Here is a 17,713-nt window from a genome sequence, read left to right on the forward strand (position 1 = left end):
GTTTTGAACAAACCCACAATAAAAATTAAAAAAAAAAAAATAAAAAAAAAAAGATCAGGATGGGAATTCAAAATAATCCATTTTTTTAATGAAGTAGATTAGAACTGATTGTGACCAAGATAGAATAATAAGGACCAGGTTTATCCTCCCAACTAAAGTACACAAAATTTGATAAAATTATATGAAGTAATGATTTTGAACACACTCCATATCAGGAAATAAAGAATGGTGAGCAATGAGAGAAAGGAAACAAATTAAGGTCAATACTTGATCCACTTTACTGCTTTGAAAGGGTTTTCAGGCTGTGGTATGGGGTGGACCAACTAAGAAGAGCCTGATTCTTTGAGTTGAGATGGAGTAAAAGTTCTAGGAATATGGGCAGTATTGTAAGTTTGTGCATCAATCATTCTAAAGACCTAAACTATATAATATTGATCTGAACATTAGAAAACTACATGAAGCTAAGTAGTTAATCCTAAAATAATTAGGTGGAAAAATACTCATTGTTCCAAAGTTTGTGGAGAATATCTATTCTTACTTTGCAGACTGGAAAATCTTGTAATTCATGGGACATTGGTTAGAGTACTTAATGTGCTTAGCAGTACAGATGAATTAATCTTAGAGTACATAATGCCTATGTTTGGCCTCACAAATATATATATAAAAAAAAACAGTACAACAAAAGGATTTAAAACATTTTCAATCAACTGAACTTCTTCCCAGAACAAAGCTGAAGCAGATTTATATAAATATAAATAATATATATAAATATAAATAATATAAATAATAATATAAAATATATTCAACACTCAACAAAGGAGAATTTGTAATGGTTGGTGTGCAATAGAAATTATTGGTTATACAAGTAAAGAGGAAAATATAAATTATGGGAAAGAGAAAAATTCATGAATCAAAATTAATTTAGAATAGACTCAAATGTTAGAATTGGCAGATATAAATCCATTATTATAATTAATCATTATAATTGTAGTCCATTTGTTAAAATTGTTTAATAGACATATGTGGGATACAGAGAAATAAAGGTATGAAGTTGTCTTACAAATATGGAAACTACAATATTGGAGATGAAACATACACTGGATGAAATTAACAGCCAGATTAGATAATAGAAAAAAAGATTGATAAACTTGATGAAGATAAAATATAAAAGCTATCCAAATGAAATACAGAAAATAAAGGAAAAAAAGATAAGTTAAGATGAAGAGTGTTTAAAAAACTAAAGGAATTACTAAAATAGCAAAGCACAGAGTATATTGTTAACAAACAAACACTGGAGATAAAATGGAATTATGCACACACACACACACACACACACATATTCCTAGAATGATTAAATCATAAATAATTACTATGTCAAATGTTGACAAGAATTTATAGAAAGTGGAACTTGGTTTTTTAGATTGATAAGCAAAATGGCAGAACCACTTTGAAAAACAGTATGTTTTTATAATTTTGTGCATACACCTACTATATTAAGATACTCCTTTGCTAGGTATTTTTCCAAATCAATGAACGTATAAATTCATATGAAAATTTTATTCAAATTCCAATTCAGTTACATTTAATTGTGTCTAGTTTTTGATTGGACACAATCAAATGTCCTAAGAATCTTGGTATGTCTATACAGAAAAATTATACAATATAAGTTAAGAACTATCAATATACACAAAAACATAATTAGGCTGTGTTAAAGAATATAGATAAATATATTGCATATATAATATATATGACATATATATCCTGGATATATATACTGAAGAATACACACACACACACACACACATGATTTTGTTTGTGTAGAATTCTAGAAAATGAAAAGCAATCGTGTAACAATGAGACAATGGGAGATAAGGACAAGGGATTCAAACAGCTTGAGGAAACTTCTTGGTAATAGATATGTTCATTACTTTGGTTGCTATGAAGTCTTAATAGGTGTCTTCAATGGAGATCCTTCTCTTTAGGTATAGAGGAGACATTTATTCAGATATACCACATTCTGTAGAGGGCCATAAATGCTTTTCTTTTTCTTTTTCTTTTTTCACCATTGGTAATAACCATATAACCCACAATCATAGTGAAATTTCTCTATGGCAAATGACTTAGTAGCTGATGTTAAGATGTATCTGTTATCCCTAATAGAAATCTTTAAAAATCAGATTTTGAATATATTTTGCACTTATGTTGAATTTTTGATAGTTTAAACATTGTGGCTATGAAATTGTATAATTTGTGTTATCTTTTGAAGAGTTTAAATTTGTGAAAATATGTAACCAAGAAAGTCTAAAATCTGAGTTGCCCAGTTAGAAGGTTTCCTTAATACCTATTCAGGAGTAAATATGTTCAAAATAATACATTAATGGAAAAATCCATCCTATTACAATAACTCAGTATTCATTAAAAATGAAAAATTAGAATAATAATTTAATACTTAGAAATCTATAATAACAATTCAATGACTATAGCATGCTGACTTTCTGTAAATGTATTTCAGAAAATGCCAATAGTATTATTTGTTCAAATGCAAAAACTGATAAAAACTAATTGGACATTCTTTTCATTAAGAATGTATAATGAGTGTTATCCATCCTGTGAATGCTTTTTGTTTTTATTTTTTAGATCCAACACAAATAATTTATGTGATCATTTTAATTCTTTTGACATCTCAAAAAGTAATATTGTATAAATGCTTTCAAAATCATGTTTAATACTCTGATGTAGTGCATTATATGTTCAAGGATAATTCAGCTGCTTAGATACTAAGACTAATGAAAGTAATATATGTGCTTGAAAGGTAACCTTGCCAACATAGCTTTGGCTATAAATGAAAGAAGAAATGATAATTTTTGAAAAAAAAATGTTTGAATATATTCAGTTGCTATTTAAATAGAAAATATATGTGAAACATATCTATAAAAAGAAAGAAGTTGTAATGGATGATGTCTTTTCTTTTAAAATTTGTGAAGGCTGCAAGACACTAATGCACTGAAATGCATTGAAATATCCTGGTTGTTTGCCAACATTGTTCCATTCTCAGTGAATCACAGTGTGGCACCAAAACACAATCTGTGATGACTCTTTTGCTTCTACTTAACCAGGATTGCCAATTTCCTTCCTTCAGAGGAGTATTCTCCCAGCTCCTCTTCCCAACTGAACTTAGATCTAATGCCATATATCAATCATTCCTAATAACTGTCTATAGGATAAGGTTAAGCATACATATTTATTAGAACTTAGCAAATACATAAATTATTTTATTTAATACTTCTCATCTTTGAATGAGTTTCAATTATTATCTCTAAAGAAATTGTAGTATAAAAACTTTCAAGTATCAAGTATCACAACCTATTCAAGGATGGAATCAAGATAGGAATCTAAATGGACTGAACTCCAAAGCTCCACATTACTCTACATCTTTATTGTTTTTTAATTCAACTTATTCCATATATATCTTGCAATATGCTAGAAAATACATAGTAATATGACTGTTACTTTAATAGCAACATCAGCACCAAGTCTGGCTAATGGCTTGGTATTCATCATTTGTCTATCTATAAAAATTTACAAAAAAATTACATTTTATTTAACCATATATGATGACAAAGAATATGAATGTTCTAATTTCAGTGATTTTCCACTTTTTCTTGCTCCTTCAACTTCTCTTGTTTCCGTGAGCGTTGGTATGGCTGTGAATTTTTCCACCAGAAGCTATGAGTCAACTGAATGTTCAGGCACAGGTTTGGAATTAACATTGTTTCTCCTTCATCATTGCAAAAGAAGCTTCTTTAGCTGTGAAATAGACATACAAATTCTTCTCAAGCACCAATCAGGAAAAATAAAGTGAAAATCACCCTTAAGTGAGGGACATTTGTGCTGCTTTTCTTCATTATCCATTTTTTTTCTTTACCATGACAATCCACTAAAAGTTTTAATTTGGGGGGTCTGTTATCTAAATTATTTCACTACCTCTTAGTTGGTCTTCTGTCTCTAGCCTTCCTTCAGGATTTCTTATGCATGCCATCAGTTAGCACTTTCAAAGCACTTCTTAGCAAACCACCTCCCCCAAACTTGAAATCGTCTTTGGTATCTTTTCCTGGAGGATGAAAGGGCATTCACTGCTAATTTCTTCTATCCAGACTAATAAAAACCACAGGAATATTACCATGCTTTTTCTAGTATTTGTATTTTTAAACGATAAAAACAAATCAATGAGTAAATAATGTATTATATAATATAAAAGTTCATATATCAATTTTACATAATATTTAATTGTCCTTTTGCATTTTAAAATACAATTTGACTAATTTGAGGGAAAGGATAAATATCTCCTTAGGGGATGAAATTTATATTTGTTACACGTTTTCATGTCATGTGGACACTGTCTTCCCTACAATTGTGAGACTGTACTCACCTGTAGCAGACACATTTGTGGAAATTCTAAATTATGTTCATCAACATTTAATAATAAATCTTTAAAAATGTGGAACATATTTTTTCTCCCTGAAAAGTGGGTTGGGCTCAGAGGCTTGCTTTAATGTAATGTATATGAGAATGTAAAGAATCTAGTCAGAAATAATTGATTTGACTCCTCCATTTTTTACATGCAGAGATTAATATCATCATATAAAGATTTTACCAGCACTTTCCTGTGGTATACTTGGGTTTCAAAGTAGAAGAAACAGCTCAGACTTTAGCACAATTAATGTTCCTAACAAATAGTGTAGAAATAAAGTATTTTTAAGTATTCTTTAGATAGCCTTCTCAACCCATTGAATCATGTATTTCCATGTACTCTTTCAGTATTTCTTCAGTACTGAGAAAGTCACATTCTCTATGCCATGATACTCTACATAAAATCTTTCAATTTTTCTTTTTGTTATTTTGTAAAATAAATGTTAGTCCCAATTTCTTATTTGGAATGAGTTATATATTCATAAATGAGACATATATTTTGGTAATGAATATGAGCTTTTATAAAATGGTCATCTGACTAATATTACAATTAGTTTTTAAACTATGCATTCAAGTTGAAATGCCATTTTTTCCTTTTTCTTTCAGATCTTTAAAAAATGGAGCTTAAATTAGATATTACATTTTATTTTATATTGTACCAGATAATGACAAAACAATTTCTTAGAATCTGGAATATTTTTATAATTAGCCCAATACATTTTTAAAGAATGAGTAAAACCATAAAATAAGATAGACTCTTTAGTCAACATGCTCTCTTATGTGCTTATTTATAAAATTAATGTCAATAGTATTTCCATATTTTAAATATTTTGCCAGAACAATAAAAATAATAACTAAGCTTTTTTAAAAAAAATAAAGAATTCAAATAAAGAGTTTTAGTATCCTTTTTCAAAGCCAATTCAATAGAAGAGCTACTTCTTTATTATCCTTGTTTTAGACAATTACATTTGTTCACCTTCTGCTTATGGAAATGTGAGATTAAACAATAATATTCAAAAAAGATAACTAATCAACCTTATGGAGAAAGACAGCGTGTCATTCTTCACTTCCATATCTACATTAATCTGGTTTTAATTTTGTTTGGTTCTCTATTTATCCAGGAACCGAGACTTGTTTTTTTCCCTCACACTTGTGAAGGAATTGTAAATATGTTCACATGGCAGATAGTAAAGTTGCAAATCTCATACAGCAAGAAAGCTTGCAAATACGGGAACACTCCATCCGGTGTGCTGCAGGGTGACTATATATATGTTTGTTTTATTGTTTTTAATTTGCATATCTTCTGTCTGTCCTTAAATTAGACGCAGGATCTTAATAATATCACTTGAAACTTAAAGCCCAGATTTTGCTGTGTGTGGAAGTTTCTGAATAAGACATCAAGTTTCTAGCCATCAGAGGATAATTTATTGATACTTGTCAAAAGGAAGTATCAGTCTAACAGAAATCAAGACAAAAGGAATGCCTGATGAATTTTCTTTGAAGTGCCTTTTATAAAAGTCCTTGGTAATACATATTGATGAACTCCAAATTGTCTTGCCTGAAGGGAAAAGAAAGTAGACTGCTTTACACTGTCTTATAAATATTCATCAAAAGAACAAGACTTATGTTTCCAGGCGTGAGGTGAATGATTACGGTTGTATGATTGCCTCGGAATCTGGATAATTAGTAAAACAGCCGTTGACAGAGAATTTTAAACTTGGTATCTTGCCTTTGCTTCATTTGGAGTCAGAAGGAAAGCTTCTTATACCAAAGGGAAGCAGTTTTAGGGGGTGATGTATTTATACTACTGAGTTCCTGCCATCAGTTGCTTCCATATTGGTTTATTTTTATTTGTGTAGCTAAAAATTAAAACAAAAATGATCATTTTTTTCTGCTTTTGTTTTGTTATTTATTTCTTCGTAATTCATTTTAGCCTAATGAAACAGTATCACTCTTATTAAGAGTGACTTTCTAGGATTTGTGTCTTAATTAAAACCTGAACACTGTAAATCGATAGAATGATGCCATCTAAATGGCCAGGAAGAGTAGTTTCATTTGATTATTTTTTTATGTGATATTGTTGTCATTTTGCTTACTCGTTTTGGATTGGGCAATTAACTGTATTTTTTTTCTCATTGCCTACATAAGATTAAAGATGTAATTTGATTAAATAGCCATGACATTTTTGATATTTGGAAGATAAGTATGTATTGTATAAGCCATCAGAAAATATTATTGTCAATATCATTGTCAAACTCTCTGCAAAATTTTCCTGATCTGGTTTCATAAGACATTCTCTAACCATTTGAGAGAAAAATAACCCATTCTGAGGAAGCTTTTCCTTTGTTGTGTTTAGCACTTAAATGCAATTAAGCATATGTAATAACCTCTTCGAAGAAAAATAGTTGCTCAACTTAAGTAAGTGAAACTAATTATCTTCATGTTGAGAAGAGAATAAATTAGCACTTATGATTCCATTTCAGTTAGAGGAACACTCTTCTACATCCTACATCTACCAGTTGATTATCATAGTTGGACCCAAAAGTTAGAAAGTGAATATATTTTGACACATGATCATGAGAAAACTTCAGTATAACAAAACAAAACAAAAATAATAATAATAATACATAAAAGAAAAAGGGAAAGACCGATTGAGTAAATTAATCTCCTAGAAAATGTTTTGGTTTTATCTAAAAACTGTTTCCTTTTTGCTGAGGAAATTCTATTTCTTCTGAAACCTTCACTAGAAACATAGAACTCTGAATTGCCAAGCACCATGGATTCCTGACAAATGTGGGGTGTGATGATAATGATGAAGGCATTAATAGTCTTAAAAAATTAATTGGCTAGTTTGATCAGTTTTATACTTTTTCAAAAGCAAAGGAATCATCTTGTACTCTTTTCTTTTTTTCAATCTTTCACTTTGTTTAATGTGCTGTATAATTCATCTCACTCAGAATCTATGAAAAATAGTTTGGAAAAAAAACTTGCATAAGGCATATGGTGTCAGCAGCCTGGAACACTTAAATCGATCATAACAAACACCTAGATGGATTCAATATGGAACAGAAACAAACCAAAAACAGCCTGTGAACTGAAGTGCCAATGTCTCAGAGGAAATCTATTATTTTTCTTTTATTTTTGAGAAACTACCACTGAGAAGCTTACCAAGTATCTATAATATCACTTTTAGACCATTTTTACGGGTCTCCAAGGGACAAATCTCCATTTAAAATAAAAATGGAGTGAGTATTATAGGATAATGAGCAGGACTGAACAAGAGAATTGACACTGAAATATTTTAAACTTTGCTTTATTTGCCACATTAACCTGTAACTATGTGTGTCAAACACTGCCTCAGAGTATGTAACTGATGGGGCATAAAAATATTATAGTTGAAATATTTCACATGTCTAGATGCAGAGAATCAAAGGAAAAAGGTTACTATCTAAAGATAATAAGTACAATTAATGTTTAGAAAATATGGTGGTGATACAACACTAGCTAAACCAAAGCCCTGGTAGGTTTCTATTAGGAGAGAAAGTGTGCTAAGATTAAAAAGTCTTAAAAGTGAGACAGAATAAACAATTGTCATTGGCAAGCTTCATGGAGAAGGGGAAGTGAATGGGTTTATTCAATTTAACAGTTTCCCTAGTACTGACAAATGACGTGGGTTCTGCTGATTACTTCATTGATGAAACTTATGAACTTTAAACATGACTCAATCATCGGGGCAATGGTGAGAGAGGACAGAACAGATGAGTTGCTTGTTCATAAAAGGAAACATATAGATGGCCCAAAAGCATGAAAATATTTTTCATATCCCCAATGACAAGTTGACTCCAATAAATACAAATGTAAATACAGCAAGTTGTCATTTGTTTATCAGAGAAAAAAGGAATAATACAACTTTTTAAGCTGGTATATCTGTAGTAATCAGGCACTTGAATATCATAATTGTCAGAGTGAAAATTGATATAAATTTTTCAATAAGCAAAAAATTCTCTAATAGGAAAAGAGGGCTTTCTCTGTGACCAAGACATTCCACTACTAGACATTTATAAAAAAAATTAGGAAATTATATCAAGGTAAACATGTATGAATGTTCATATAGCATTAAATAAAAAAATACTTAATACAACTCCAATGATTAGTAATTGGGGACTGGGGCTAAATACACTGTGTTAAATCCATACAATTGTGTAATATTTAACCATTGAGAATATTCAAATAACTTCATTTGATTTTGTATGAAAAAATCATATATTAAGGAAGAAGAGTAGTAAAATGTGTATACATAGCCTTATCAATCCACCTGTTATCCACATACATGTCATTCATCATCTATTTACCTATATTATATTAATGGGGCTATGGGATGGTTTGTTTTCCTCCAAATTTGTCCATTGAAGTCCCAACCCACAATACCTCAGAATGTAAGGGTATTTGAATAACTATCATTAAATCTTCAAAAACATTAAAAATACATTTTTAAAAGTCTTTAAAGAGGTAATTAAGGTCAAATAAATTCCTTTGGGAGGTATTGAATCCAATAGGAGGAGATTCTATAATGCTATATGAACATTTGTACATTTAATAAGAGGAGACTAGGATACACACCAGTACTGAGGAGTGACCATATAAAGACAGGCAGAAGACTGCCATCTGCTAATCAAGGAGACTTCAGAAGAAACCAATTCTATTGAGGCCTTAATCTCTGTGGTACTTTGTAATGGCAGAGTACAGGTATTTAATTCTTGATTTTTTTCTATTGATATTCTATATTTTCATTTTTTTCTAACATAAACTTTTATCATTTATATAATTTAAAAATATAAAAATGCTCAAGTATGTTAATTGAAAAACTCTGGATATTAAGGAATTACTCTATGAATTCTATTAAGAATTAAGAATAGAACATGAAATTTTATCCAACTTTTCACAGGCAATCATGTCAGAAAGTTACATTTCAAAGATTTTTGCTAACTTTTTCATTTCTTGCTTCAAATGGAATCAAACAACATCTCAATTCAAATAGTTTCAATCATAGTAACATTATCAGGGCCGGCTAGCTGAACATAAGTGGGGTGACATTTTTCTCACAAAGATCCAGTTTTTATTCAGTTGAGACTCTGTGTTCTGGAACTTTCTATTCCCCATGCATGAAGCAGAATTCTAGGCATGAAATAATCATTCATAAATACTTTCTCACTGATTTATTTTAAAAATCAGGGTGAAGAAATACTTCTCAATAATTTACTTTGCGTTGGTACTGTAATAATGGTTAGATGTGGTAGAATATACCTCGAAATCTTCAGGTTGTTGATTGTAAGAAGCTATGTATTGTTAAAAGAAAAAATCAGGGACATGTCAGTTTTTTTCTTAAAAATGAATAAAACTCAGAGTATATTGAGTCAGAAAATTTGCCCTAGAAATGTCAATATCAGAACTGTGTTAGGGAAGAGGACATGGAATTGATGGTCAAATTATATTCAGTATGGTCATTTATCAAAAGTTTGAATGGCTTGTGCATAGTATACTTTGACTCAGTAGGAGAACTAGAAGTAATCACTTCTGAATTCAATATATTCTCCCAAATGCCTGCATCTGTGTTAAGATTTAAAAGAAATGCAGCTTTATTTATAAAGAATTAATATGTAAATATGTTAATATGGTTTGAATTGTAAACATAATAAAATTTCTGGAAATGCATGACTTAAGGCTTACATAAAATATTTCAAGTAAGATTTCAAAATTCATCAAGAAAAAGAGTTTACTAACCATTTAGTTATTTTAGTGTTAAACTTAAAGTTCTTTATTACACTACATAATTGGGATCTGTTAGCTTTTGGCATAAATATTATATAATTGCTCTAGTTAACTGTGTAGAATGTGATTTGAATTTTATATTAAACTCTGTTAAAAATCCACTTCTCAAAAAATAAATGACATTTCTCTCTCTCTCTCTCTCTCTCTCTCTCTCTCTATATATATATATATATATATATGTGTGTGTGTGTGTGTGTGTGTGTGTGTGTGTATTTATGAGTAGGGATGGGTTGTGTCATCTCCACAGAGCTCCAGACTTTTCAATCTGTGTTCTCCAAAAAACCAGTCAACACTTTTGATTATTGTCCTGAGGGGGAAAAAATTAAGAATTTGTGTTTTCTTCTGAAAAAATAAGTGCAATGAAATTTATTTAAAATACAAATCACATCACAGGTAAAAGCATACATCAATGAAAGCCATACTCTTCTGACATGATACAAAGAACTGACTGTCTGCTTCTCTGTGTATCCTTCTTTTCTTTTGCATCTCAGTGACTTTTCCTGGATGCCCCTCATCCAGCTGACCTGTGCTGACCAGCGCTAGTTCTTTCTTTTTACCTATCACAGGAGTCACTTCTGATCCTTGTTCCCATATTCTACAAATAGCCTTCTGTACTGGTTTCACTCTTCTACCTCCAGCTTGACATATTGTGGGCCACTCATACACGCTGAATTTTCAGAATTTTCAAACACTGAGAATTTTTGTCATAAATTTATTAAATTATGTATTTCAATAAAACTATATTTTTTACTCCAATAGTAGAACATAAGAAACCTGTCTACATCATAAACATCCTATTCCAGAAGCCTTGGTATAAGTACAACTCTAGTAAATTCAGATGTATACCTATTAAAACTTATATAAGAGTTTATGTGACTATTAAAATTTAATGTGCATTTATTCATTTTTATAGTTTAATGAAAACTTTTACAATAACATTTAGCTTTAAATATCTCTAGTTGAAGATGACAAACACTAAAGAAAATTTTAACATTCAAAAGCATTTTATTCAAAAAATCTAAAAAGGTATAATAATTACACCTAATTAAACTTTCAAATAAGATTTTAAATAAGTTTGTAGTATTAAACTTTTGAAATTACTAAATTATAAAACTGATCTAGGACTTGGTACACTTTGGAATTTAAAATCCTTCATTAAAATACATTTTTGGAAGAACAAAGAGAAATAGAGATATATTATACATTTCCCACCTATTGTGTTCCATTGTTCTTTAAAAATTGCTGAAAATTATCTTGCAGGACAATGTCACTTGCCTTCAATCATCCAGAGATTGAATACTAAAGAACTAAGGGCAACAGTCTCAGCTGGTTGAACTGGTTCAGGAAGAAAAAGATTCCCTGGGTTGTCATTCCATTTATGTCCTCCTACCTAAATGGAGTAAGTAAATAAGAATTATGACTTGATGTTGTCATCCTGGTGCTTATCATATTGAATACTTTGACCCAAGTTGCCCAAATAATGAATACCTGCTCAGAATATCAGCATCAATCACTTACTTTGCATAAAACATGACTTTAATTTGGAGAACAATGAGGCCCTGCCTCAAGGTTGGCACTCCCACTGGCCTGAAGAAGAGGCACTGCAGGTGCCTCATGACAATACAGGCTTTATTATTTTCTGCTGGGTCACTTTCCACTGGGGAGAGGGGTATGGGAAGATGACTCAGCGGCCAGAAGGATGAGTCCTATTACTAAATTTGGTACTCAACACAGAGTAGATGATTGATAAATGTTGACTTGCAATGGAAAACCCGTTGCTTCTTATTTTCCTTGGCAGGCTTGCATGAGCAAGATTTACTGTGGTTCTATGAAAGTTTTCAATTTTTTTTTCTTTCTTATTGTTGCACTGAAATGCTTTCCTGATGTATCTATCGTACTTTGCCTTGAAAATGTTAGATGCCATGTCTAATTCTCACAAATATTTCACCCATTCAGTGACCTTTACTCATGTACTTGTAAACCTGTGCCTTCCTTCACATGTGCTTATGAAACCTTTTAAGACTGGTGTTTTGCTTCCTTTTGTCTGTTTTAAAGAAGAGAAGGAAAAGTACAAGTTGAATTTGTACATATTAACAAGCATCTCTAGAATACTAAAGTATATGAGGGAGGAGTTATACTGAAAGATATGTATAAAACTAAGATAATACTATATATTAGATATACACAATATGCTGAAATTATGAAGAAAATTTTTAGGAAAAATAATTCATTAGTTAAAAATAGAACATAGAAAATTTCCAAAACTATATTACAGTTATGGAGAAGTTTCAGATTATTCAATTATTATAAATTGGTTTCATATTTCCCCAATTAATGTATTTAGATATACTAAGTTGATTTGCTTTTTGTAAGACTTTAAATATATATGTGGGAGATTTCAGAATTTCCTATATGTTTTCAATTATTAAACTAAGTATAGTACATATTGAATTCTAATACGCAATATGAATTTTTCCCTTCTCACAGGCTTAAAATAAACTTAGAATTGGGCTGGGGATGGGTCTACTCTTCCCCTTTTCTTTCCATTTTTGGTACCTGGAATGGTAGATCGTGGCCAGGTCTGGGTCATTTCATTTTCTGAATATAACTCTTCAATGGTTGGGAACTCCAGTTGGAATCAGTCAGGCTAAAGCTAGTAGTCTACATAAACAGAGTACATATAGTTTCGTCAAAACAATCCTCATGTCATCCCAGCTTTTATATCTTAAGAGGAAATCCATAGAGACAAGAAGTTCATGTGTTCTTTGGCCCTTCTAGAAGTCATGAAAACAAACAAACAAACAAACAAAAAGCCAAACAAAACTCACTATCCTATTTTGAAGTGATTTTGCTTGGGTTTGTAGCCACTACATTTGCCTTCTGAATCTTTCTAATACTCTAAACTTGAAGATCTTTAATTAAAGCAAAGGGCAACTTATGATCCTCTCCAGTGTAGTCTAAAGGCTGTGAAAAACTGGAAAAGACACTTATGTATCTGTTGCTTGTTAGCATCCCTGTATTATGGTCCTCTCTTGCTCTGTTGTTGAAGATTTTTCTAAGGATCCAGTGACCTTTAGAAATTTGTAAACCAAAACAAGTTTCCAATTCATGTTCATTACATATCTAAATTAAAGATTTACCTTGGTACCCTTCAAAAGATGAATGGACAAAGAAAATTTGGTATATAAACACAATGGAATATTACTCAGCCATAAAAAATAATGACTCGATGACTTTTGCTGGTAAATTATAGATCTGGAGACTATTATGCTAAGTGAAATAAGTCCATCCAAAAAAAAAAAAAAACAAAGGTCAAATGCTCTCTCTGACATGTGAATGCTAACACATAACAAGTGGTGGGGGGAAGTTCAGTAGATTAGACAAAGAGTAATGAAGGGAAGGGAGGGGAGACAGAAATAAGAAAGATAGTAAAATGAATCTGACTTAACTTTCCTATGTACATTTATGAATATACCACAGTGAATATTCACATCATATACAACCACAAGACTGGGATTCTAATTAGAATAAGATGTACTCCAGGTTTGTATGAATATGTCAAAATATACTCTACTGTCATGTATAACTAAAAAGAACAAATGTAAAAAAAAAATAAATAAAAGGCATAGAAAAAACTTTCCTCCTTAAAAACTAGTAGAAAGTGACTTTCTGTTACTCCTGCCATATTCTAAACATATCTTATAGATTTGTCATTTGTTTTAGAAAATGTTTGAGTCTAGATGGTGGAATTGCCTTAATCTCCTTGGTGCTGCATAATTTTGCTTTTGAGAAAGCTGGATTATCATGTGCCCCTGGCTCACCCACTAGCTATTTTTCTTTCTTATATATTATCATAGGAATAACTTGCATTATCTAGGAAAAAAACAACTGGAAAGGAAAGAAGTTGAGATGAATAGTAATACATGGTATACTTGGAGAGTGTACACTAGGTACCAGGATAAGAGAAAGAGAAGTTCAAGAAGTGGTCATTTGGGGGGATTATCATTTTAATATTATGTAATAATAAGGAGAAAACAATGCCTGAGAGTAGAGAGTTTTACATGTTTTCTCCCTATAATCTATCTTTAATAAATTTTCAGAGAGTCAGGCATGTGTCCAGGGGACCAAAAGAACTGTCGTGGATTGAAGTTTTGAGAAAGGCAATATCAAAACTAAGAAGTACAATAGAGATAATTCTACATATCACAGGATGTGAATTTTCCTAAGAAAGTTAATCCTTTCTGCTGCAGAATGGTGAATAAAACAAACAAACAGCAACAACAACAACAACAACAACAAAAATCATGAAGTGGGGAATCTTTGAAATGAATTTCAAAAGGAAATATAGGAAATTGACTTTGAAGATTGACAAGAAGAATAAAGCTAAAAATTATTTGCTCTAAAACCAGATTTCATTTTCAGATAAATGTGAGGCAAACTTAACATGTCCAGAGAAGATAAGGCCTTGATGAAACAGGAATAAAAAGCTACACGAGGAGGAAAATGATAATATAAATGAAAGAATCAAGAAGGAAGTAGATACATGAAAGATTACAAAGAATAAAAACGTTTGAAACCACTAAGCAGCATAAATGAAAGAGGACAAAAAAAAAACATGCTAGCAAATTGGAGAATGAATTTGGGAAGCATATCTAAGAACAAAGAAAAATAAATAGGTCAAAATGGTGAAGAGAATTTAAAAGTAAAATAACAAAGATAACTATCTGAATATTGTAGGTATTTCTGGAAAAGAGAGAACAGAATAACAATAAAAATAAAGGACATGTTTCCTTTTATAAAAAATGCATATGTCCTTAATGAGCTTACACAATTGAATTCTAGGCCCATTTCAAGAAGAAATAAATAAGTCATTTCAACATAAGTGCATTTTTGCAAATCTCTGAAATTGCAAGTTAAATGAGAGAGCTATAGGCTTCCATTAGGGAATCATCCAACTCACAAAGGAGATGGAAGGAAGAAGAGAAGGGAGAAGAAAGAGGGAAGGGAGGAGAGGGAGAGATTAGAAAAGTCAAAATAAAGAAGATAAATGTATAAAGGGGAAGGCATGATTGAAATCAGAATTATCTGTAACATTAAATGATCAAAGAAAGTAAGAAATCATGTACTAAGTCTTAAATGAAAAAAAAAATGGGGCCCTTGAATTTTATAGACAGTCTATTTTATTTTAGGTATGAAGACAAATATTCATTTTTTAGAAGAGTAAAAATGTACATATTTGTATATGTGCAAATAATTAGTTGGCTTGGGCCGTCATTACTTAATAGCACAGCTGCTGGATGTCTTAGAAAACAGAAATTTATGTCCTATAGTTCTGGAGTTTGGGAGCTGTAAGATATGGGTACTAGCTGATTCAGGTCCTTACAAGTTCCCTTTCCCTGGCTTACACATGGGCGCCTTTTCATTTTGTTCTCACATGACAGGGAGAAGAAATCTGTTGGTGTCTCTTCTTCATTTTTAAGGGTACTAATTCTATCATAGAGTTCCCACCTTCATGGCCCTGCCTAAACTTAATTACCTTCAACATGCCCTATATCCAAACACCATTCCATTAGACATTAGGATTTCAACATATTTGTTCAATTTCAGTTGAACATAAACACTCAGACATTCCTAAAGAAAATCACATAAAATAAAAAAAGATATTGTCATATTGAAAATATAATAAGTGGTTTTAAATATTAAAACTATTCAGAGATAAATATAAGTTTCTAAATTATAATTACAAATCTAGTTTGGTAGCCAAGTAAGTGATGTAACATGCTTGAAAGATAATATGTATTATGTAATATTTTAATAATTATTTAAGTCTATATTCCCAGATTACTTAATACTTTTTTTTTCCACTGCTGGGGACTGAACAGAAGGATTTTGGCATGTAAACCTGGCAGGCACCCTGCCATTGAGCTACATCCTCAGCCATGAGATTACTTTAAGAAAGGTCTACACAATTGAAGAAACATAAAATATAATACTAATTTCCCAGAATCTTTCATTTTGTTCTTGATTAATTAGTTTAGATAATTTGGTTAAAGAGGTTTCTGAAACTTAAAAATATAACCACCAGCAGAATAAATCAAGACACATACTCTCCAGATAACTAATAAATATATGTGCAAATGGAATAAAGGGTTCATAGCCATTCTAATTATCAACATATGCTACAAAATAATAATAATGTATAATAATAAGTGTTACTGGTCTTTCTTATTAAAAATGGTGTTCAGGTGAGGTCAACAAATATTAATGAAATTATTTTAGAAATGAATACCTAAACAAAAAGACCTAATCGCCGCAGTCCGGCTGCAGCAAAATAACCAGGGGGTGACGATCAACTTGTGTACATTGATACAGCAGGAGTGGGAGCCATTTATTGTAGAACAGGAGGGGTATATATACATTCCACACAGCTTATCTTAATTAACATAAACTAGATATAGCAGTCAATCAATAAGGAATCTCCACACTTAATGGCTTGCTGGCATTACTTCACAAACCACTCCCTCTGGCAAAATGCCAGGCGCCATCCTGATTTGTTTACAGAACCTAACATTTCCCCCTTTTGTTTAATTTAAATAAACACCATAGTGGTTTTTACACAAACACCATAAATAATCTGCTACAAGCAGAAGGGGAGGATACAAAATGCCACAATACCAAGCCAATTGATGGCTCCATGCAAGAAGCCGTTGGAAAAATTATACCAGCAATGACACCGTTAGCAAAGATACCAAGTTACAATTTGTTGTAGATTACAGTTTGTTGTCTCAGTCCAGGTAAAGCAGTGTCTCAATAGATTAACTCACAGTCCAGGTAAATCACAGTCCAGGTAAGTTCTGCAGGCAGCTAGCTTGATCTGAAGTTTCGTCTGGTTTTCAGCAACACTGGAAATTCTTCCACCCTTGTCTTCACCGGCACTGGGACGAAGTCAGGAACTCCAGCAATGATGCTAAAGAAAATCCTGTAGTATTCTACTAAGAAAACAACCTTTTGAACAATTTAGTACAGTATCTCAAGGTTTTTTTACATTTGAAATAAGCCTTAATGGTGCTCATTACTCATTAGCTTCCAGGTGTGGGAGAACCACTGTAGTTACTGGCCTTGGAAATGATCAAACTTCAGGGACACAGGCCTTCTTCTTCCTGCAGCATCCCGAGCAGCCCCAGATGGCCCCAGGGAGAGTCCAGGGAGTGTTCTGGACTCAAACTGCCACTGGGCACAGAGAGCAAGAGGCTGCGAGACTGTGCCTTCGGGTTAGGTCTGGATTTGGGCTCTAAGCAGTGGAAGAGCCGGCTGCCGCTGCTTGGAAAGTCTTCACTGCACCGTGACTGGCTCACACATGTGGCAGCCGCCAGGTCGCCGATTCACGCACCCTCTGGTAACGAAAAGTATTCAG

Source organism: Marmota marmota, unplaced genomic scaffold (genome assembly GCF_001458135.2).
Source record: "Marmota marmota marmota unplaced genomic scaffold, marMar, whole genome shotgun sequence".
Taxonomy (NCBI): Eukaryota; Metazoa; Chordata; class Mammalia; order Rodentia; family Sciuridae; genus Marmota; species Marmota marmota.